Source organism: Apodemus sylvaticus, chromosome 12, assembly GCF_947179515.1.
Source record: "Apodemus sylvaticus chromosome 12, mApoSyl1.1, whole genome shotgun sequence".
Lineage (NCBI taxonomy): Eukaryota > Metazoa > Chordata > Mammalia > Rodentia > Muridae > Apodemus > Apodemus sylvaticus.
In genome coordinates this window covers 2,267,038-2,291,447 of record NC_067483.1, presented here as the reverse complement: position 1 = coordinate 2,291,447, position 24,410 = coordinate 2,267,038, and the positions used below count along the sequence as shown (strand labels likewise).

General features: G+C 43.0%; 1 protein-coding gene and 1 pseudogene across 4 annotated transcripts in view; both read left to right on the top strand.

The window, feature by feature from the left end:
- Positions 1 to 24,410, top strand: part of LOC127697254 (uncharacterized) — a 309,028-nt gene that overhangs the window by 76,903 nt on the left and 207,715 nt on the right. The gene's annotated exons all lie outside the window — the stretch shown is intronic.
- The window catches only part of LOC127697252 (sperm motility kinase X-like), a 34,351-nt pseudogene that overhangs the window by 8,204 nt on the left and 1,737 nt on the right, over positions 1 to 24,410 (top strand).

Genomic DNA, 24,410 nt, shown 5'->3' with positions numbered 1-24,410 from the left:
ACATACTTGAATTATTTCTTTCATTTACATGGTATCAGAGGGGAAATTACTTATTCAATTTGTCCCCTTATCTCAACATGGACGCAATGATGTTGAGTGAAATATTTAAAAAGTGTGATTGGCACGTTCCCATGCTTGTGCCTCAAACCCTCTGCCCCAGGGGCCTGGCTGGCCATGCACTGGAGATTCATGGAGAGTCACTGTCCAGGAGCTCCTGAAACATCTCCACCTAGCTTGCTAGGTTCCTATTGGTGGGTTGCTACCACTCCAACCCCGTGCTTCAAATCCCTCACGACCTTTGTGGAGCACCTCAGGCAAACACACACTTGGCCACCATACCTTTCTCTCTTGAACCCAGATGAGGTGCAACATGGAGGAAAATGTAGCACAAACTTAGTTGAGAAACAATGGTAACTCAGTCTTACAGTGCAGCAAATAAATGTAGTCTTGTAAGCCTTAGTAAAATCTGATCCCTCTGGTGGAAGATCCTTGCAAATCCACCATGATACTAAGAAACTCTAACAGCTACATCTGACCTCTCTACTGACCTGGTTCCTAGAGGAAGTAACTCTCTCCTGTTTCCTCTCTTTCTCTGTCCAACCAAGAAGTCCAGCCTACTCGCCCAGTGATGGGCACCTTCATTCATTAGGTGATTGGTTCACAAGAGCAGCACCAGGCCCATCCATAACACAATGACACCAGTATCTAATATGCATAAGTAGCTGTTGAGCAGCCACAGAGAAATGGGTCCACCAGGAAGGAGAGCTGGGGATGAAAGAGGGACAGGCAAGAGAAAATAATGAGCCAAGACAAAATTCATTCTGATCAAGTCTCAAAGTTTAATGTTCAGCTCTCAATATATAAGGGGAAAAGCCCAAAGATCTTTCTTTGCTGGATTGAATTGCAAAACAAGCTCAATGAACAGTTTGTTTTCTTGCAGGAAGCTGAAGTGGGGGGAAGGCCTGAGACTTCCATCTATGTTGGAAGACTCCACCCAGGTCAACAGAAGACCGATTGTGGTAGACAATTAAGGTTTGGTTATCCCTCTCAAGATCAGGGGAAGGTCACACACATTGCACATACATCTAAACACACAATAAAAAAAATAAATAAATTAGTAAGACTTGAAAACTATGTGATGGAGACAGTCTAAATATTTTCTGTTTAGGTGAAGAGAGTTGTTGAGTTTAATGGTAATAAAATTAAAGGATAAAGTCACCAGAGAATCTAAGATGGTAGATGTCAGTTTGTCTCCTACAATCCCCAGGGTATATACTGAGTATACTTGCCTAAGCACCTCTGAAAATCAACAAGATAGATACACCCTTAGCCGACCTAACCAGAGGCAACTGAGACAGTATCCAAATCAAGAAAATCAGAAATGAAAAGGGAGACAAAACAACAGAAACTGAGGAAATTTAAAACCTCATCCTATCCAACTAAAAAAGCCTATACTCAACAAAACTGGAATATCTGGATGAACTGGACAATTTTCTAGTCAGATACCAAATACCAAAGTTAAATCAGGAGCAGATAAATGATCTAAACAGTCTCATAAACCCTAAAGAAATAGAAGCAGTTATTAATTGTCTCCCAAACAAAAAAGCACAGGACCAGATGGGTTTAATGCAGAATTGTATCGGACCTTCAAAGAAAAACTCATAACAATTCTTTGTAAATTATTCTACTAATTAGAAATGGAAGGAACACTACCCAATGTATGGGTAGTGGCTATGTAGGCACAATTACTCTGACACCTAAACTGCACAAGACCCCAAAAAAGAAAGAGAACTTCAGACAAACTTTCTTATGATTATAGATGCAAAAATGCTCAATAAATTCCTGCAAAATGAAACCACGAACTCATCAAAACAATCATCTATCATGATCAAATAGGCTTCATCCCAGGGATTCAGGGATGGTTTAAGATATGGAAATCCATCAACATAATCCACTATATAAACAAACTCAAAAAAAAAAAAACCAAACAAACATGATCATTTCATTAGATGCTGAGAAAGCATTTGGCAAAATCCAATACCTCTTCATTATAAGTCTTAGAAATATCAGGAATTTAAGGCCCATTCCTAAACATAGGTAGAACAATATACAGCAAATCAGTAGCCAACAGCAAGCTAAATGGAGAGAAACTTGAAGAAATCCCACTAAAATAAGGGACCAGACAAGGCGGCACACTCTTTCCATACCTATGTAATATAGTACTTGATTTCCTAGCCAGAGAAATTAGACAACAAAAGGAGGTCAAAAGGATGCAATTTGAAAAGGAATAAGTCAAAGTATCACTATTTGCAGATGATATGATAGTATACTTAAGTGACCCTAAAAATTCCACCAAAGAACTCCTAAAGTTGATAAACAACATCAGCAAAGTGGCTGGATATAAAATTAAGTCAAACAAATCAGTGGCTTTCTTGCACTCAAAGGATAAACAGACAGAGAAAGAAATTAGGGAAAAAACTCCCTTCACAATAGTCACAAATAATTTAAAATACCTTGGTGTGACTCTAACAAAGCAAGTGAAAGATCTGTATTACAAGAATTTCAAGTCTCTAAAGAAAGAAATCAAAGAAGATCTCAGAAGATGGAAAGAACTCCCATGCTCATGGATTGGCAGGATTAATATATCAAACCTGGCCATCTTGCCAAAAGCAATCTATAGATTTAATGCAATCAATCACCATCAAAATTCCAAGTCAATTCTTCATAGATTTAGAGCAATTTGCAAATTCAAGTTCTTAGCTTATTCCCTAATGTAGTTTATGATATCTCTAGTTATATGAAATTGAGATTGTGTGTGGACATTCCTTGTGCGCTCCAGATCTCTTGCTATGAGGTTGTTGCCTGATGCCCCAGGAGTTCTGACATTATCAGCTGGTGTGGACCATTTTTCAATCAGGAGATGTTGTGAAAACCTGCAATAAGCAAGACTTCTGAGTTTCTCAGTATAGTTCAGACATGCACAGTAGTGCTCTTTTTATTCTATTCTCTATGAGGAGTGACTATGGCCATTGAGGTGTGTCTAGCCTGTGGCCTGAAGACCACTTGCATTTAGGGATAGCTATGAATGTGAACTCAACACACTTCACACACACACGCACACACATACACTCACTCATGAACACATGCACTGGTGTTTGCACAAGCACACAAAATTAAAATTCTAAAAAATAATGAATGCATAGGAAAATAGAAACATTTAATAAAGCAATACAGTCTGAAAACATCCTGCTATTATGAAAATTTCATCCAAATGATTATCAAACAAGGAACCCAGGGTAGGAAAAAAAGTAAAATAATACTTTCATATTCGGGCTAATAGAGTCCAAAGGGAAAGTGGAATACTCTAGAATGTCATTTTGTAAACGTAATGATTACAGAAGATCAGAGTACTTTTTCTAAAATGTATTCTCTTACATCCCAGTATCAGCCACTCCTTCCTCCCAGGGCCCCGCCCTCATACAGCCTCTACCCCCTCATCTGAGAAGTGGGATCCCCCCTCGAAGCCCAGGTGTCAGAGCTCTTAAAATCAAATGACAGAAGGCAGCTTTGCTAATTCTGGTGGGATTTCTTTCATGAAGTTTCCTCCAAGGCATAAACATTCTAAACTCCACAAGTTCTGGATCTCTGCGGGCTGGGATGTTCTGCAGCCGGTTGCCGCCCAGGCTGAGGGTCTGCAGCTCCAGCAGCTAGGCGGGCACCTCCTGGTAGCAGCCGCCTCTAAGGTTGAGCACTGGAGGCTGCAGCAGACAGAGCGGCGGCCGGGCAGCGAGCCTGGGCAGCCAAGCTGGTTGTGCGCAGGCCGCTCAGCTGTGGCAGCTCGGGTCCCAGCGCCTGAGCTCACTGCCGCCCCCTTCTGTCCAGGAGCTGGAGGTGCAGGAAGCCGCCACCCAGAGCCCGCGGCAGTGACGTCAGGCCGTTGTAGGGCAGAGGCAGCCACAGCAGCGCCTCCCGCAGGCCCTGCTGTTCCTCGGTGCATACCTCCAGCTGACTCCTGGGCCTTGGCCAATGTGCTGAGCAGGACCATTTGAGTTCGTTCGGCCTCCCCGGGCAAGCATGGCCTCCTCCATCCCGCTGGATGCCAGGCCACAAGCCTAGGCAGTGCCCCAGAGCTGAAGCAAGCGCCCTGTTGGAAGTGGGGAGGCCTGGCCCGGGCGCTCACCCACACACGAAGCCCTCCCCTAACTTTTTCTAGTTCCTCTTAAAAATGTTTCAGTTTTAAAATTTTATGTGAATGGACTTGTGCCTGCTTATATGTCTATGTACTACATGAATTCAGGGTCTGCAGAGGTCATTAAAGGGTGACTGATACCCTGGGACTGGGGACACATATGGTTGTGAGCTGCCATGTGAGTGCTAGGAACCAAATATTGTTTCTCTGCTAGAACAGGATATGCTCTCTCCTAAACTTTTAATTTTTTCTATTTATTTATTTATTTATTTATTTATTTATTTATTTATTTATTTACTTACTTACTTACTTACTTACTGATTCACTTTACAAACTGTTTGCACCCCTCCACTTCCCCTTTTCCTCCCAGTCTCCCTCACCTCTTCCTCTCACATCAGAGAAAAGGGAAGTCCCTCCTGGGTACCAACCCACCCAGGCACCTCAAGTTACTGTGACACTTGGCACAGCCTCTCCCACTGAGGCCAGACAAAGCAGCCCAGTTAGGGGAACAGGATCCACAGTCAGGTATCTGAGTCAGGGACAGCCCCCAATCCAGTTGTTGGGGGTCCTACATGAAGACAAAGCTGCACATCTGCTACATAAGTGCAGGGGCCTAGGTCCAGCACTCCTATGTTCCTTGGCTGATGCTTTGTCTCTTGGAACTCCCAAGGGTATTGGACAGTTGACTCTGATGGTCTTCTGTGGAGTCCCTATCCCCTAAAGGTTCCCCAATCCTCCTCACAACTCTTCCATGACTTCCTGAGCTTGATCTCACATTTAGCTGTGAGTCTTCTCATCTCTTTCAGTAGCTGCTGGGTGGAGCCTCTCAGAGGACAATTAGTGTGAATCCAGGCTGACAGATACTAACACAGCCTGAGGCTCCAAGGTAGGAAGGCAGGCCTATGATGTACTATTGATCCTTGGAGGACAGATCAGCACATTTATGTCTGTTTTACACAGGGAACCTATTTATCTAGGCCAGCAGTGACAAACTTAGCTGTCAATAGTGTCTTCACATCTTCTATCATTGTGACAAGGCTTTGACCAACAATGAGGTATCAAAGCCTCACAATGTGGCCGTGTGAATCCACTGTCCATGCAGTCACAGTAGTAGTTGTTTCCTCCATCCACACACAGATATCCATGGAGTCATGACTGACTATGTCACATCATCAAAGTTGAGTTCCAAGTGGTCTTCAAGAAGTCTAGGTGCACAGTCACAGAAGTGAGTCCCAAGAGCATCCTTACTCATGGGGCATCATGTAGACACAGCTGGGATCCACACCCATCAACTACCAACTCACAGTTCACTATAGAATACTCTCAAGGACAGACTCATGTGTCTACTCACTGAAGTCTCCCAGAGTTTTAAACATTGTGGTTTTTTATGTATATATGTATGTATGTATGTATGTATGTATGTATGTATGTATGTATGTATGTATGTGTGTCTACGTATGTGTGTCTATGTATGTATGTTTATATGTATGTATGTATGTGTATGTATGTATGTGTGTATGTGTATGTATGTATGTATGTTTATGTATGTATGTAAGCATGCATGTATGTGTGTATATGTGTGTGTGTGTGTGTGTAGGTGTTTGAACACTCTCCTGTGGGTGCCACAGAGGTTAGAAGACAACATTGCAGCCTGTGGAGCTGCTGTTACAGATGTTTGTGAGGAATCTAAGATGGATTTTGGGATCTGAACCCCAGTCCTCTGCAAGAGCAACAAGTACTCTTGACTTCTGAGCCTTCCTTCCAGCCCTTTAAAGGAAAATTTTAGTTAGCATGCAAATAACAGGATTCACAATTACATTTTATACACATGTTATAACACTTTGTTTCGTCCGTCTTCCTCCCACCACCCTCCTCCCTCATCTTCATCCCACCACCCTCCTCCCACCACCCTCCTTCCTGCAGCATGCTACCTTTTTCTATCACTTTCCTTCATCTAAATAATGACTTCTACTTTCTTTCCTTTTCTTTTATTGAAGAGAGAATTTTGTTTTTTCTTCACATAACATTCTGATCACAGTCTTCCTTCCCTCTACTTCTCCCATTCCCTCCCTACCTCTTCTTCCACCTGGATCTACTCTCTTTATACCATTAGGGAAAAAAATAGACTTCTAAGAAGGAATACTTCTAAGAGCTATGAAAACATGAAATGTAATGATTACAATAAAAATCTGTTATACTGGAGTTGTACAAGATAAACAAAGAGAAGGAAAAGTGCCCAAAAGAAGGCGTAAGAACCAGTGACACACTCATTCACAGACTCAGGAATCCCATAACAAACCTACATTTGCACTCATAATATATGTGCAGAGGACCTTGTGCCAATCCGTGTGGGTCCTGAGCTTGCTGCTTCAGTCTGAGTTCATACGATCTTTGCTCCTGTTGACTGAGGGGGCCTGTTTTCTTGTTGTCCTTCAACCCCTGCTGGCTGTTACACTCTTTATGCCTCCACTTCCATGGGGTTTCCTGAGCCCTCAGGGGAGGGATTTAGTAAACATAACCAATGTAGGGCTGATTATTTCTAGCTCTCTCAGTCTCCTCATGTCTGGCTGTGGGTCTCTGTATTTGTTTCCATCTCCTGCAGGAGGAATTTTCTTTGGTGATGGCTGAGCAAAGTGCTGATCTGTGAGTATGACAAAATGCCATTAGGATTAGTTTGATGGCCACTTTTTTCTTTTGGACGAGTATCATTTGTTTTTGCTCCTTTGTTACCCAGACTCAGGTATCTGGCCACCCAACCAGAGTTGGGTGTGGGTTCCTTCTTGTGGAGTGGGCCTTAGGTTAAATCAGACACTGACTAGTTACTCCTACAAACTTTCTGACTGTATTGTGCCAGCATATTTTGCAAGCAGGGCACAATTGTGGCTGACTTGGTATTTGTTTTCTTTTGGTAGCATGCAGAGTACCTTCCTGTACCAAAGACAATAGAACATGGGGTTAAAGGCTCCATGTAGGCATATCAGCTTGGATTCTCCATGTTCATTGAGTTGCTTAGTTCTTTTCAGAAATGGTCTCTGCTGTCAGCAAGCTATAGTCCTGAAAATAACCTGGGCTGCTTGGGGATTCTCACAGGACAGCTCCGAACAAGTCAATTCGATATAACCTAACCCCAGGACTGGAAACTTCATTTGGTGAGAAGAGATGGCCACTGGGGCTGTCTCTCCCATTATTTGATGATTTCATTTAGATCACACTTATATATGTATACATTTTAGGAAGATTCTACTGTACAGGTTTCCATACTACCCCTCAAATGGCCCTCATATTAGACATCTCTCCTCTCCAGTTCCCCACTTGCTCTTCCCATTCCAGTCCCCCTCAATGGTAACTATCTATTCTACTTCTCTTTCCTAACATAATCTAGCTAGACCCCCACTGTCTCTAAATCTATACCTAATTTCTGTGGTTCTACTGATGGTAGCTAGTTTAACATTGACTCAGCAGGTAGTATCTGCATATACTGGAACATGTAATATTTATCTGGGTGGGTTATTCCATGCAGGAGGTTTTTCTCTTTTTTGTTTTCCTTTTAATTCCACTCACTTACCTATGAGCTTCACGATGACACTTTTTTAAACAATTATTTTTCCCACCTGCTGCCAGAAGAAGCCTTTCTGAAGATGACTGGACAAGGCTGTGACTATACTAGAATACAATTAGGAATCATTTCATTAATTTTTTGTGCCTGTTGTGTTTGGGTCTACTGTAGTTTTAAGGGTGTTGTAGCAGGATCTTGAGGGAGACCTATTCTTATCGTACTAAGGAACTGCCATACTTACATCCATAGTGACTGTACAAGTTTGTATTCCCTCCAGCAATGGATGCATGTTTCTCTTTCTCCATATTCTTGCCAGGATAACTTGTCACTAGTTTTATTGATCCTAGCCAGTCTGACAAGTGTAAGATTAAATCTTAAAGTAGTTTTGATTTGCTTTTCCCTGATGTACTAAGGATGTCGAACATTTCTCTAAGCGTTTCTAAGCCATTTGAGATTCCTTTTTGATGAAACTGTTTAAATCTATACCTTATTTTTTTTAAACGGCATTGTTTTATTGATATTTGAGTTCTTTGTATATTTTGGATATTAGCCTTATTTTGGATGTGTAGCTCATAACAATCATTTTCAGTTTGTGGACTGCTACTTTGTCCAAATGACTGCATTTTTTGCTCTACATAAGCTTTTCAGTTTCATGAGGTCCCATTTATCAACTGTATATCTCACTATCTGTGCCAACTGCCCTTGTTTAGAAAATCTTTCCCTGGGCTGATGCATTCAAGGCTATTCCCTTCTTTCTCTTCTGTCAGGTTCAGATTCAAACTCCTGCATCCATCTGGGGCAGCACTTTGTGCACAGTGATAAATGGGCATCTGTTTTCATTCTTCTACATGTAGCCACCAAGCATGACCAGCACACTTTGTTATAGATGCTGCCCTTTTCCCAGTGTGTATTTCTGTTTTTTTTTTTTTTAATGAAAAAAAAAAAAACAGCTGTCCATAGGTGTGTGGATTTATATCTGGCTCTTTAATTTGATTCTATTGATCAATGTGTCTGTTTTTGTTTCAGTGCCATGCGGTTTTTATTACTACAGTTCTGAAGTACGACTTGAGACCAGGGAGAGTGATACTTCCAGAAGTTCTTTATAATCCAGGATTGTTTTAGCTTCCCTGTGATTTTTGTTTACATGTGATGAAGGGCCCAGCTTAACACTACAAACTCCATTTTGCTTTCAGATTCCATTGTATGTTTAACTTGCCATCTGAAATAACTCAGCTACTGGAAAAACCCCAACTTGTTTGAAGAGCCATGTCAGCCTGGTAACAATCCCAGTCCCCCTGGGCAAATAGTCACTTCCTTCCTAGCAACAACTAATCAGTTAAGTACATAATGTCTAAAGTAGATTGATTTAGCTAGCAACCATTGTTCATGCCAAGCTGAAATCATCACTAGCTAATAGATGAGAACCAAGCAAATGTCAACTGCCCATGTAACTGCCACGTTGGTGCTGCGGTGGCCCAGTGATGTCTGTAAAAATGATATTTTACAGACAGAGGCGGAAAAGAAATGCCTCCTGGGAATAACAGAACTCTCTGGAAGCTGTGGAAGCTGATTATCTCACCTGGCAATTTACTGTACTCTCTTACTTTCTGGCTATTTAAGATGGGCCCCTAGTTCTCAAGTAGCAGTTTGCCCTGACTTCCTCCTTTTCTCTCTTCACCAGGATTCCTAAGGCCTGGCTGATAATCCGGTCTTTGAAGTCGACTCACTGACTGCTAACCCCCCCCACCCCCCCCCCCCCCCACCCCCCCCCACCCCCGTTTTAGAATTTCAGTGCCTTGCCTCATAGTTGTTTACATAATTACTACCTTCCAACCACATGCAGGTTTTTATGGCTGTGCGTATGTATATGAGGATGACTCTGGCACTCTGGTACTGAAAGCATTAATTTAGTCAGGAAGTTTTTTGTTTTATAAGGTAAAAGGCTAAATGTTAGATAAGGATTTCTCACAAGAACTTGTTAAGACCCAGGTGGTATAAGAAACTTCAAACTCTTTGAAGGTTTGCTGTAAACTATGAGTGACTCTGTATTCAAATCAGGAAGTTTGATGGCATCTGTAAATTGATCTTCTGTATCTGTTACTTGAGAAACTTTGTTCCTGATTGATGTTGCATTTCCTTGTACCAAATGGCTATGATAATTGTGCCTGCCTCACTGGCTACATCTTTTGAAATGGTAATACCAACTCTTCCTGTATAAAAATCCTTGCCTTAGAGCTCCAAAATACATTCAGTTCAAACCACCTCTGTGTGTGTGTGTGTGTGTGTGTGTGTGTGTGTGTGTGTGGTTTGTTCTGTCTGTCATCTCAGCTGGACCTGTGCCTTCCTGGACCAAGAGAACCCTGGTTATCTCACAGCAGACCCACAGTCTGTAACACGTTGGAAAGTCGCTCACCCTGCTATCATGATAAATAGACAAGGTTTGCACCAGCTCAGGACCTTCATACTTTTCAGTGTGCTGAAAGATTGAGGGGTGTGAGCTCAAACTTGAATAAAGAAAGACTCTTTGACTTTGCATAGAAGTTGGACACCTGGTGGTTTCTGGTGGTCTGTGGGGACCTTTCAATCTGAGGTCTCACAGACTCTCCAACAACCTCTTCACACACACCCCCTGAGTGAGAACAACAGGTAACTTCCCAGGGTCACCGGGCTGACAGGGAACTAACCAGACTAGGTGAGATGGTTTCTAAATCTGGGCTTCTGCCTGGGAGGGACTGGAGCTGCATCCCAAGGCATGGATTTCTGGGTGGCATCCTGAGATCTTGGGATCTTACTCTACCTGCTGAGGCCTCTCAATTTAATGGAGTTCCTGCCCCCTGCCCCCCAAAGCCCCTGCCTCCCACTCCCATACTCCCACACTCCTACTCCCACACTCCCACACTCACTCACACAAATATCTCTTTGAGCTTCAATGTTTGAAACTGACAGATGTGCAAGGGAGCAGCTTGGTGCCACCTGTGTATCTGAGACCCAGCTTTTCAAATGAAAAGCAGTTATTTCCAGCAAGTCTCATGGTGTGTGTGTGTGTGTGTGTGTGTGTGTGTGTATGTGTAAGTGTGTGCAAGTGTGTACCTATACATGTAAAAGCATGAGTGTGTGGCTTCTTCCATCATCAATATCTGTCTTTCTGTATCCCAGGATCTTACTGCATTCTTCCCTGGGTTACCTGTTTCTCTCTTTTCCCCTCCTTTTCCATCATTGTTTTTCTTACCTGTCCCAGTCTTTGATTTTTACTGGGTCTAGTTTTGTTTCAGTGTCTGAATACTCCAGAAAAAAGAGGTAATTTCCTCTTTCTAATTTTGCCCCTAGTCTCTTTTGGGTCTCATGAAAATCTTGGGAACACAGCTGCATTGGTAAAACACCTGCTGCTCAAACATTAAGACCTGAGTTCAGGTCTCTAGCTCTCTTGTAAAAAGCTGGGTGCAGTGTTATTATCTATAATTCCAGTGATGGGGAGGTAAAGACAGGAGGATCCCTTGAATTCTCTGGTCAGCCAGTATAGCTGAATTTGTGATCTTTAGGTTCAATGAAAGACCCTATCTAAAAAAAGATAGAAAGAGGAAGATACCTGACTTTGACCTCTGGCCTTAACACACACACACACACACACACACACACACACACCCTTACCCTAACCCTGTTTTATTTATATATATATATATATGTACATATACATATATGTACATATATATATGTGTGTGTGTGTGTCTATCTGTATATGTGTATATATTTATACTTGTATGTGTACATATATATGTGTAGGTGTGTTTATCTGTATATGAATATACACACATATGTGTAGGTGTGTGTATTTGTATATATGTACATATTTATATAATTATATATGTCTGTCTATATGTATGTTTATGTGTATGAATGTGCATATATGTAAATATATGTAACATCAACCACACACACAATACATGCACACACTGAAGAACCAGCCAATTTTATTCTAGAACATAATGCTTCTGTCTTATGATGATGTTGGTCAACCAGATGCTCCTGGAGTTCCCAGGGACTAAGCCATCAACCAAGGGGTACACATGGTTTCAGCCAAAAGAGTGAGAGGAATGCCTTGTCGGGCATCAGCGGTACGAGAGGTCCTTGGTCCTGTGAAGGCCCCAGTGTGGGGAAATCGAGTGGGGGTCACGGGAGTGGGTTGGGTGGAGGAGCATATTCTTGGAGGCAGGGTGGGGGAGGATGGATTGGGGGGTTTCAGGGAGGGGGGATACCAAGAAGGGATATAACATTTGAAATGTAAATGAAGAGTATATTCAATATAACAATAAAAATAATGCTTCTGTCCTGTTATTTGCATGGGGTTCACTCTGGTAGCCATTCACTCACTCACTTTTCAGCAAACCTCAGCAAATGGCTGTGGTGGCCTGGATCTAGTTAAAGGTCATGGGATATCGCTTCTTCAGGCAGTGTTTAGTAAATACCAATCCTAGGTGCTGTACTGCCTGAGCAGGCAGTCCTTAGGGGCTGGAGTGTGGGCCAAGACTTCTGAAGGTCTTGAGAGCACGCCTCAGGTCTGGGAGGAGGTTGGACCCTATCTTTTGCTTTTCTTTAAGGGAGTCTCTAGGTCATATGCAGGAAGTTCTATCAAGGTGGATACCCCCCAAACAAGAGAGGACTTTTTCTTCTCAGTTCTTCACAAAAATTAAAATTCACAAAAAATTAATTCCAGCCCCCTAATTTCAGCTAGGCCTATTAGGTTTGGAGGTGCTGTTTCCTAAGAGGCAAAAGAGACAGGGGTTAGAATATCTGGGGAGGAAGATGACTCAGACCTCCTAGGGTGTGCTCTAAGATGCTCGAGAGTTGCCCAGCACCTGCCCCAGCCTCCAAACTCCAGAAACAGGGCAAGCATGACTCCCCTTCCTCTCTTCAACTTCTTTTAACCCCTCTCTCCACCTGGCCAGAGGAAGGCAAAAGCATGGAACTCAAGAACACTTTGCTAACATTTGAATGTCCTGTAGCCTGACTCCTTCCCCACTTCTCTTGCTTTCTCGTTTGTTTTGAGACAGTCTCTTGTAGCCCATGCTGCCCTCTTTAGACAGTCTCTTGTAGCCCATGCTGCCCTCTTTAGATAGTCTCTTGTAGCCCATGCTGCCCTCTTTATAGTCTCTTGTAGCCCATGCTGCCTCTTAGATAGTCTCTTGTAGCCCATGCTGCCCTCTTTAGACAGTCTCTTGTAGCCCATGCTGCCCTCTTTAGACAGTCTCTTGTAGCCCATGCTGCTTCTTTAGATAGTCTCTTATAGCCCATGCTGGTCTCTAACTTGCTGTGTAGACTGAGCTGTCTTTGAACTCCTGTTTCACTACTCAAGTGTTCTACCATGCCCAGTTTTATCTCCTTGGGAACCTCTGGGGAGAGGCTTGCTATCTGTACAAACAGACTTCTCTGTCATTGGAAACCCATTAGAACATTCTGCCAGAGACTGAAATGCAAACTAGGCTGGCCCATGCTTGCCTTCTGGCTCCAGGGAGCTTCTCCTTTCTTCCTTGTTACCTGGGCATCCTCCAGAGTGCTGACTTAGCTCTGGGCCCTTCTGGAACTGCCTCCCCTCCTGGCTGTGGTTTACATGTGATCCTTGCTGTCTGAAGGAGCCTAGACTGATCTTGAGAGGCCTAATCTTTTAAGTTCAGACTCCTTTTAGAGCACCTGACCTAAGTTTGAACTCAGGTAAACTAACAGGCTGGTACCTGGCATTAGTTTTTAAGTTGCCACCCCCCAATTTCTAGGCTAATCCCCAACAAGGCCAGAGTTTCCAGGTTACACCCTCAACAAGACTAGTGTCTTCAGGTTATCCCCCCAACAAACCCGCACCTTTATCCACCCCTTGCCTAATGACCACCAATGCAGAGGGGAGCAGAAATTAAGTCTATGATGTGACTTAGCACCAGCCAATTATGTTAAAGGCCACAGCAGCTTCCTAATTAGATGCTTGCACACGTACTCCCTGCTTGCTGCTTACTATAAAGCCTTGTCCCATAGACATTCGGGGCTCTCCACTACCAAAATCATCCTGTGTGATAGTGGTGCATTGCAGGGGAGGGTCCTAGCTAGTTCAAATACAATAAAGACCCTGCTGTGAGTTGCATCATATTGGCTCCTGTGTGTGTTTTAGGGGACCACCAACATTTCCCTGGCACAACAATTTCATAGCAGGTGAGCTGAGTGGTGGAACAAAAATTATCATGGATGTGTGTTTAGAGCATGTTGTAGATACTATGAGGAGACTCAACATAGATTGAGAAGGTAGAAGTATGCCTTGATCCTGGTCCTGCCTCTCTTGGGCATTATGCCATTTTGCCTCTGTGTCTCTAGGATCCTGTCCTAGTCCAAAGAGGTACAGACAACTAGATCTCACCCCTTAGTTGCTCACACAGTCTATCTCATGTTGCTACCTTCTGACCACTGAAATCTGAAGTTTAGAAGAAGGGCAGGGTGTTATTGTATTAGGTTGGTCAGATAAGACACGTTTTCAGAAAATCAAATACCCATTAGTTCCCATAAGAACAGGCCCCTCTCTTATCCATCCCAGTACCCTTTCTGCATTCCAGAACATCTCAGCCTGTGATGTTCACAACTCAACAATGTTGTTGCTTGGCTTTGAACATTTATTGTGTCTGCCCTTTATACAGCTTAGCTGGGTACTGGGGATACATGGAGGAATAGTATGTGTCCTTTGAGGGAGAAAAGCCAACAGCTAAACATATAAAGGTATTTTGTTTTTTATTTTAAATTTTAGTTCATTTTCATGTGTATGTGTGTTTTAGGCCATCTGCTAATCAGGCAACTCCCAAGGCTGAGTACTTCTGCCCCTGACTGCTCCTACTTCTTGGGAGTTTGTAATTTTCTTGCAAAGTGAGGAGCCATGATGGGAGGGGGCACTATAGCTTTTAGATTCTTTAAGGAAAACATAGATCAGACTCACCTCCTTCCTCAGCCTCCTGAAAGGTACCAGCTATGTCTGGGCACAGCAATGTCAGTACCACCCACCCCCTGGGCATAGCTCAGCATCCTCAGGCTGGGAAATATAACTAGGCAGATAGAAGTTCGTCATAGGGCATCTAGGGACTGCTAACTGGGTTTAACCATATTCCTCAGGACTGCAGTGCCCCACTGACCGTCCTGTCATGAGGACAGAATACAAAGGAAACCCATGGGTTGTGCCCTACCAGCATTGGTCCATTTTAGCTCTGACCTCAAAAGGAACCATTGTGAGGTCACTGACCTGCCGACTTAGAGCTTTGCTGAGGCTCCTCCTGTCCTTACAGTGGGTGCAGTTGCTATCAGCTGGTTGGCGAGCATTTGGATTTCCAGATTGGTGAGCCACTGCACTTGGATCTTCATGAATTGTTGAATATGAATAGAGTTTCTTCTACATCCCTATGTTTCATTTAAGAGCTTTCAGTGTTCTGGTTTTAATCTCTCCCTTCCTATCCTTCCTTGGTTTGAAATGGGATTGGGAGAATTTTTATTGTCTTTATTCATTAGTTTTTTGACTTTTTAAAAAAATGTTCTATTTTACATGGCAGTATTACTTTCACCATTGTGGAACATTGGTTTGTATTAACTACACAACATGCTCCTTCTCACAGGGATATTTTTATGTATGTACATGAAGAACTTTGGTCACTTTCCTCTCCCTGATCACACCTCCTCATGCCTGCCCCTTCCAAGTGCCTCAGTGTTTCCTTTTCCAAGTAGAGGCCAAGTCACATCAAGTCCTTCTGTTTAAAGGACTGACAGGCAGTATTGGACAGTCTCTTAAATAAGGTCACCAATGTGTCTGTGCTTTAGCAGAAAGCTTCCTCCTAACTGGTTATCTTAGGATCTTCCTGGCATTTCAAATGTCATGACTCCATGCAAGGGCCAAAGGCCATGCTCAGATCCCATTCTGGGGATTCTAATTATGGAAATAGGCAGCTGAAATGAATTCAAGACTAGAATAAATGTAAGTCTAAGAACAGCCAGATTTGTACTTCCTTGAAGAACTTTCTGTGCTGGGACACACCACCTACTTAGGTCCTCTGTCTGCAGCTGTCATTGCATGGGGGATCTTCAGTCTTAAGGAGGGCAAATGTGATAGAAGAGTTAGTGTTTGATCAGGCACAGGAGTGGGGCAATAGTGATATTGAAGCAAAGGATCCTGTGGAGTTCTGCTGGCCCAAGAACTCAAAGAACATGTTGAGTAACAAAGAGTGTCTAGTGCTGGAATGGTCTGCCTAGTGCTTCACAGAACTCCCTTACAAACTCCTGTCCTTTTGGGAAAACAGAGGGGAATGGTTAGTGTCTCTGGATCCTGGGATTTGGTGAGAAGTCTCAGGCATAATGGGGAACATGGGATGAATGGTGTCATCTTCCCCTAAGCCCCGCAGGTGATTGTCTCAAACCCTGGGCACCATGGAAAACAGTATTTTGTCCCATTTACCAATGTAGTGAATGACTACCATCTTTTAGCAACCATCAATGTGTGTTTACAAAAATAATAATTGAATCCTTTCAGTGTAGACCTGAGTTATTACAAAGTTGTCATAAAGGCTGGGGACAAAGTGATAAGCTGAACACTGTTCAAATAGTAGTCGACGAACACCAGAGTCCATAACTGAGGAGGACTGAAGCTCTGGAGCCCATCATCATTCTCAGGATTTCTTGTTTACAAGGAATGTATCCTCATTAAAATTAGGGTGTCAGAAGTTCCCCAGAGTTTCAAGTGTTTGAACAATGTTTCTAATTGTGTGGTTTGGGGCAAATTATGGGCCTTGAGCAGTGGGCCTAGCAGGAAGAAGTATGTCACTCGGCAACCATGGGGACAGACATTTGAGGTAACCAGCCCCTACTGCCCCACTGACCAAGATCAGACTCTCTGTCCTTCAAGACAGAATGTGAGGAAACCAGTGGGTTGTGCCTAGACATCACTGGTCCATTTCTTATATATATATTTTTTTTTCTATATTCTTTGTTTACATTCCAAATGATTTCCCCTTTCCTGGATCCCCCCTCCCCATATCTCCCATAAACCTTCTATATACCTTCTTCTCTCCATCCATTCTCCAATCACCTCCCTCCTTTTTCTCTGTCCTTATATTCCCCTCCAATGCTAGATCAATCCTTTCCAGGATCTGGACCCTCTCCATACTTCCTCATGGGAGTCATTTGTTATGCAATTTGTGCCTTGGGTATTCAGGGCTTCTGGGCTAATTGATATCCACTTATCAGAGATTGCATTCCATGTGTATTCTTTTGTGATTGGGTTACCTCACTTAGAATGATATTTTCCAGATCAAACCATTTGCCTAAAAATTTTGTGAATTCATTGTTTCTAATTGCTGAGTAGTATTCCATGGTGTAAATATACCAAAATATACCATTTTCTGTATCCATTCCTCCTTTGAGGGGCATCTGGGTTCTTTCCAGCTTCTGGCTATTATAAATAAGGCTGCTATGAACATAATGGAGCATGTGTCTTTATTGCATGCCGGGGAATCCTTTGGGTATATGCCCAGGAGAGGTATAGCAAGGTCCTCTGAAAGTGTCATGTCCAGTTTTCTGAGGAACTGCCAGACTGATTTCCAAAGTGGTTGTACCATCTTACAGCCCCACCAGCAGTGTAGGAGTGTTCCTCTTTCTCCACATCCTCGCCAACACCTGCTGTCTCCTGAGTTTTTGACCCTAGCCATTCTGACTGGTGTAAGGTGAAATCTCAGGGTTGTTTTGATCTGCATTTCCCTAATGACTAATGATGTTGAGCATTTCTTAAGGTGCCCCTCGGCCATCCAAATTTCTTCAGGTGAAAATTCTTTGTTTATATCTGTACCCCATTTTTTAATAGGGTCATTTGGTTCCCTGGGGTCTAACTTCTTGAGTTCTTTGTATATATTGGATATTAGCCCTCTATCAGATGTAGGGTTGGTGAATATCCTTTCCCAATTTGATGGTTGCCATTTTGTCCTTTTAACAGTGTCCTTTGCCTTACAGAAACTTTGTAATTTTATGAGGTCCCATTTGTCAATAGTTGATCTTAGAGCATAAGCTATTGGTGTTCTGTTCAGGAACTTTTCCCCCGTGCCCATGTCCTCAAGGGTCTTCCCCAGTTTCTTTTCTATTAGTTTCAGTGTGTCTGGTTTTACATGGAGGTCCTTGATCCACTTGGAGTGAAGTTTAGTACATGGAGATAAGAATGGATCAATTCGAATTCTTCTGCATGCTGACCTCCAATTGAACCAGCACCATTTGTTGAAAAGGCTATCTTTTTTCCACTGGATGTTTTTGGCTTCTTTGTCGAAGATCAAGTGACCATAGGTGTGTGGATTCATTTCTGGGTCTTCAATTCTATTCCATTGGTTCACTTGTCTGTCACTGTGCCAGTACCATGCAGTTTTTAACACAATTGTTCTGTAGTATTGCTTGAAGTCAGGGATACTGATTCCCCCAGAATTTCTTTTGTTGTTGAGAATAGTTTTAGCTATCCTGGGTTATTTGTTATTCCAGATGAATTTGAGAATTGCTTTTTCTAACTCTGTGAAGAACTGAGTTGGGATTTTGATGGGGATTGCCTTGAATCTGTAGATCGCTTTTAACTATATTAATCCTGCCGATCCATGAGCATGGCAGATTTTTCCATTTTCTGAGGTGTTCTTCAATTTCCTTCTTCAGAGACCTGAAGTTCTTGTCATATAGATCTTTCACTTGTTCGGTTAGAGTCACACCAAGATACTTTATATTGTTTGTGGCTATTGTGAAGGGTGTCATTTCCCTAACTTCTTTCGCAGCCTGCTTATCCTATGAGTATAGGAAGGCTACTGATTTGCTTGAGTTAATTTTATAATCAGCCACTTTGCTGAAGTTGTTTATCAGATGTAGGAGTTCTCTGGTGGAGGTTTTTGGGTCACTTAAGTAGACTATCATGTCATCTGCAAATAGTGATAATTTGACTTCTTCCTTTCCGATTTGTATCCCCTTGACCTCCTTATGTTGTCTAATTGCTCTAGCTAGAACTTCAAGTACTATATTGAAAAGATATGGAGAGAGAGGACAGCCTTGTCTAGTCCCTGATTTTAGTGGAATTGCTTCAAGTTTCTCTCCGTTTAATTTGATGTTGGCTACCGGTTTGCTATATATTGCTTTAACGATGTTTAGGTATGGGCCTTGAATTCCTGTTCTTTCCAAGACTTTTAGCATGAAAGGATGCTGAATTTTGTCAAATGCTTTTTCTGCATCTAATGAGATGATCATATGGTTTTTTTCTTTGAGTTTGTTTATGTAGTGGATAGCATTTATGGATTTCCTTATATTGAACCATCCCTGCATCCCTGGGATGAAGCCTACTTGGTCATGGTGGATGATCATTTTGATGTGTTCTTGGATTCGGTTGGCGAGAATTTTATTACGTATTTTTGCATCAATATTCATAAGGGAAATTGGCCTGAAGTTCTCTTTCTTTGTTGGATCTTTGTGTGGTTTTGGTATCAGCGTAATTGTGGCTTCATAGAACGAGTTGGGTAGAGTTCCTTCTGTTTCTATTTTGTGGAATAGTTTGAAGAGAATTGGTGTTAGGTCTTCTATGAAGGTCTGATAGAATTCTGCACTGAAGCCATCTGGTCCCGTGCTTTTTTTGGTTGGGAGACTTTCTATGACCCTTTTTATTTCTTCAGGTGTTATGGAACTGTTTAGTTGATCTATTTGATCCTGATTTAATTTTGGTGTCAGATATCTATCTAGGAAACTGTCCATTTCCTCCAGATTCTGCAGTTGTGTTGAGTATAGGCTTTTGTAGTAGGATCTGATGATTTTTTGAATTTCCTCGGTATCTGTTGTTATCTCTCCCTTTTCATTTCTAAGTTTGTTAATCTGGATACCGTCCGTCTCTGTGCCCTTTGGTTAGTCTGGCTAAGGGTTTATCTATCTTGTTTATTTTCTCAAAGAACCAGCTCCTGGTTTTGTTGATTCTTTGTATGGTTCTCTTTGTTTCTACTTGATTGATTTCGGCCCTGAGTTTGATGATTTCCTGCCTTCTACTCCTCCTGGGTGAAATAGCTTATTTTTGTTCCAGGGCTTTCAGGTGTGTCATTAAGCTGTTAGTGTATGCTCTCTCCATTTTCTTTTTGGAAGCACTCAGGGCTATGAGTTTTCCTCTTAGCACTGCTTTCATTGTGTCCCATAGATTTGGGTATGTTGTGTCTTCATTTTTATTAAGTTCTAAAAAGTCTTTAATTTCTTTCTTTATTTCTTCCTTGACCAAGGTATCATTGAGTAGAATATTGTTCAGTTTCCACGTATATGTGGGTTTTCTCTTGTTTTTGTTGCTATTGAAGACCACTTTTACTCCATAGTGATCTGATAGGAGGCATGGGATTAGATCTTCTTATATTTGTTGAGGTCTGTCTTGTGACCAATTATATGGTCGGTTTTGGAGAAGGTACCATGAGGTGCTAAGAAAAAGGTATATTCTTTTGTTTTAGGATAGAATGTTCTATATATATCTGTTAAATCTAATTGGTCCAAAGCTTCAATTAGTTTCATTGTGTCCCTGTTCAGTTTCTGTTTTCCTGATCGGTCCATTGAGGAAAGTGCTGTGTTGAAGTCCCCCACAATTATTGTGTTAGGTACAATGTGTGCTTTGAGCTTTAATAAAGTTTCCTTTATGAATGAGGGTGCCCTTGCATTTGGAACATAGATGTTCAGGATTGAGAGTTCTTCTTGTTGTATTTTTCCTTTGACCAGCAAGAAGTGTCCCTCAGAGTCTCTTTTGATGACTTTGGGTTGAAAGTCAATTTTATCTGATATTAGAATGGCTACTCCAGCTTGTTTCCTGAGACCATTTGCTTATAAAATTGTCATCCAGCCTTTTACTCCAAGGTAGTGTTTGTCTTTGACCCTGAGGTGTGTTTCCTGTATACAGCAAAATGTAGGGTCCTGTTTACGTATCCAGTCAGTTAGTCTATGTCTTTTTATTGGGGCATTGAGTCCATTGATGTTAAGCGATATTAAGGAATAGTGATTGTTACTTCCTGTCATTTTTGATGTTCACTGGCCCATTTCTTTCTCTGACTTCTCAAGGACCCATTGTAGGGAATGATGGACCCCTGTCTCCTTACAGCTCTGGCTGAGGCTGCCTCCTGTTGTCACAGGACAGAAGCTGTAGGTTGGTTGGAAAGCAACTGGAATTTGATGCTGCTTAGAGATTATACTTGAACTTCGGGAGCTTTGGACCTGAAATAGTGAGTTTCTCTGTACTTTGGGGACTCTATGATTTCCCTTTTTTTGGTTATGGTTTGTGTATTTATTTGCTTGATGTATGCGTTTACTTTTCCCTGTTCTTTATTATCTTCCATTTTACTTTTTATTATTTTAAGTTACATTTGATAAGTTAGAATATTTCCTGTTTTCGTTTATGTGTGTGAGTATTTTGTCTCCATGTGTGTCTGAGCACCACCTCTTGGTCCCTGCTGTGGAAGTCAGAAGAAGGAGTCAGATTTTCCAGAACTGGAGTTACAGTTGGTTAAGAGCAGCTTGACACACAACTGGAATAAAAGCAACAACATATTCTCATACCATATCTGCTTTATTTTTTTTATTTTTTGAGACAGGGTTCCTCTGTGTAGCCCTGGCTGTCCTGGAACTCACTCTGTAGACCAGACTGGCCTCAAACTCAGAAATCCACCTGCCTCTGCCTCTCAAGTGCTAAGATTAAAGGCATGCGCCACCACTGCCCAGCTCATATCTGGGTTTTAAGCAAACCAAAAATCTTACTACAAATGCTTACAGTTCCACTTCCAGAGAATCTGATGCCCTCTTCTGACCTTCAAAGGTCATAAATAACATTATATAGAAAGATTTGTATCAGTATTTCAAATGACATACAGTGCCTATGAGTGCGCTGTGCCCTTAGAGGCCAGAGCTGTAGGATCTCCTAATGCTGAAGTTAAGGCAGTTGTGGGCCTCCTAACCTGGGTCCTGAGAACCAAATGCAGGTCCTCTGCAGAACTAGCGGACATTCAGCTCCCCGGCCAGGACACTGTGGGGTGTGGAGTGTCTGTTGTCTTGTCCTCTCCTCTGGAACCTGATCTTCTTGGTGCCTTGGTTCAATGTGTGCTGAGACCAGGGGCGAGGGCAGTTGTTCTTTCCAATGAGCAGCTCTTCCTGTCTGTGGTCTTTTGTTTTGCTCTTTCAGTTGGCAGTTGGTCTCTGTCAACCTGATCTATGTTTCAGTGTGTGTACTGCTTTAGAAGGTGCTTTGATCTTCTCTTCCCAAGCATTCAAAGTTCCTGACTAGGCTGTCTGACATATTTCTGACTTTTTTTTGTCTTTTTGAGGTAATAATTTTTAGCTATAAACATTCCCTTGGGTCTGATTTTAATTTTATTTTAATTTCTCATTGCCAGTTTGGTTCTAGCTGAGTCATGCAGGCCCTGATGACGGAGCAGGATCTGAAGGCCTGCCACTCTACTGAGGAGAATTTCTTCACTAACTGATATGCTGACCACCCTGGGCAAAGGAATCTTTTCAGTGGTGAAACTGGCCTTCCATATCTGCACATTAACCTCTGTGGCTGTAAACATTTTCCAAAACACTAAGAAGTATGCCTTAGTCATTTTCAGGAAAGCCAGAATAATGAAATCACTTAGCCATCCTAACATTATCAAGCTGTGTCATGTGGTCCAGAGAACAGAGACCAGACCACCTACCTCATAATGGAGTATGCCTCAGAGGGAGAGTTACTAGACTGCATCATAAAAGGGGGTCTTCAGGGGACAGTGAGGCTTGAAGAACTTTGCCCAGATAGCACATGCAGTGCAGTGCTATCGTGACCATCACACTGTTCAGAGAGACATAAAGGCCAGCAACATTTTGATTGACTTCAGGGGAATGCCAAGCTGTGTGATTTTGGCCTGGCTACTATACTGATTCCTAGGCAGAAGCTGGCCGGTTTCTGTGGCACACTGTCCTTCTGTGCCCCCGAACTCTTGGAGGCAGATGACTATGAGGGTCTCCCTGTGGATACCCAGAGTTTAGGGTCCTCCTGTTCCTCATGGTGTCTGGGAACTTGCCCTTTTGAGGCAGGTCTTCTGCAGACTTGAAGCGGCAGATCTTTGCAGCAAACTTTGCAGCATTCCTCCTCATGTTTCCGTTGATATTTTCAATGTTATCATCTAACTGCTGATGGTCAGTTCTACCAGGAGGCCCACCATCCACCAAATCACGAGGCGCCCCATGATCAGGAACAGTGAGGTATGTTTACCACTTCCACACAGATTTTCCCAGGAACACCAATCCCCAGCATTGTCAGGACCATGAGAGTCATTACATACAAGCCTGACAGGAATATGTCCTCCTGCAATCCCCAAGAGCAGCTCTCTGGATCCCTGCAGTCTCCCAAGAATGTAACCCTCACAGGCTCCTCCTCTGGGGATAGCTTTCAGAAAGAGACCCTCGTGGAGGAAAAGAACCTCACCTAGGAAGAGGCCATCAAACAGGACGAGGCTGTCCATCGGAAAGTTGCTGCCATTCAGGAAAAGCCCATTTCTGATGGCCAGCCTCAGGATGCAGGCGGAGCTTCCCCTCAAACCTGGCGATACCACTGCAAGGGCAGGAGGAAGACAATCATGAATGGCCCCCCCAAAATCTCTGCTGCTGCTGCTGCCATTCTCCCACAAGAACCTTGCTGTGAGGACAGGGGCTGGATCCTGAAGTCCTTCCCAGGATCAGGTGGGTGCAGGTCCTCATTCATTTATTCCTTACTCTGTCTTGTCCTTTGTGAGAAATGATGAGTGCACCCCCTTGTGGCACATTTAGGAACTTAATATTCTGTCACTTCAGAAAGACCAATTCAATAGAAACTCCTGAAAGACATCCTCATGATTTCTGAGCCAGAAGTGGAGAGCAGAGATGCTGATGAGAGCAGGGAGAGGGGAGGGTGGGGCGTGGCCAAAGGAAGCAGAGAGTCATTGGCAAGCCAGATGGGTGTGGTGGCCTGCAGCAGCCCAGTATGTTCTGTGCGTTTTCAAGTCACTAAGAGCCTCCCTCCTGTTTTGTTCTGCTTTTAAGTCTGGAAGAGGACAAGCCCCAGCTCCATGGCTTGTGAGTCATGGGTGGGGTCAGTCTGGCTGAGAATCAGATAGCGTCTCAGGGAAGCCAGGCCAGATGTCCAGGAGCCAGTGTGGTCACAGGCGCATCCTGCACAGGAAGTCATGTGCACAACAGCACAGATCTGTCCAGGTAAAATCCCAGGCAGGCAGGTTGGGCTTTTCACAGGGTCATGCTCAGTGGAGTGGGCTGAGGTGCAAAAGTGCCCCAGAGCTGTCTGTAGAACAGTAGCCCTGTGTCCTCTCCTCCAGCCTGGGTAAACATCAGAGTGCATTTACAGGGTGCATCTATCTGCCCTTTGCTCTCTGTTTCTCGCAATGAATATGGTATTCTTTACGATCTCTCCTTAGAGAAGCCTCCCTAGCCAGCCTGTCCCACCTTCCCTAAAATGGGTTCCCAGGTTGAGAATGAGGCCTGCAGTGTATCTGAGGGAGTCCTCTACAGAGTAGCCTACTGACAACCTTTTACAATCCCCCACCACACCCATTCCCCTGCCAAAGCCATCATAGGTCACATGACTTGAGTCCTCAGACCTAACTCAGAGCAAAG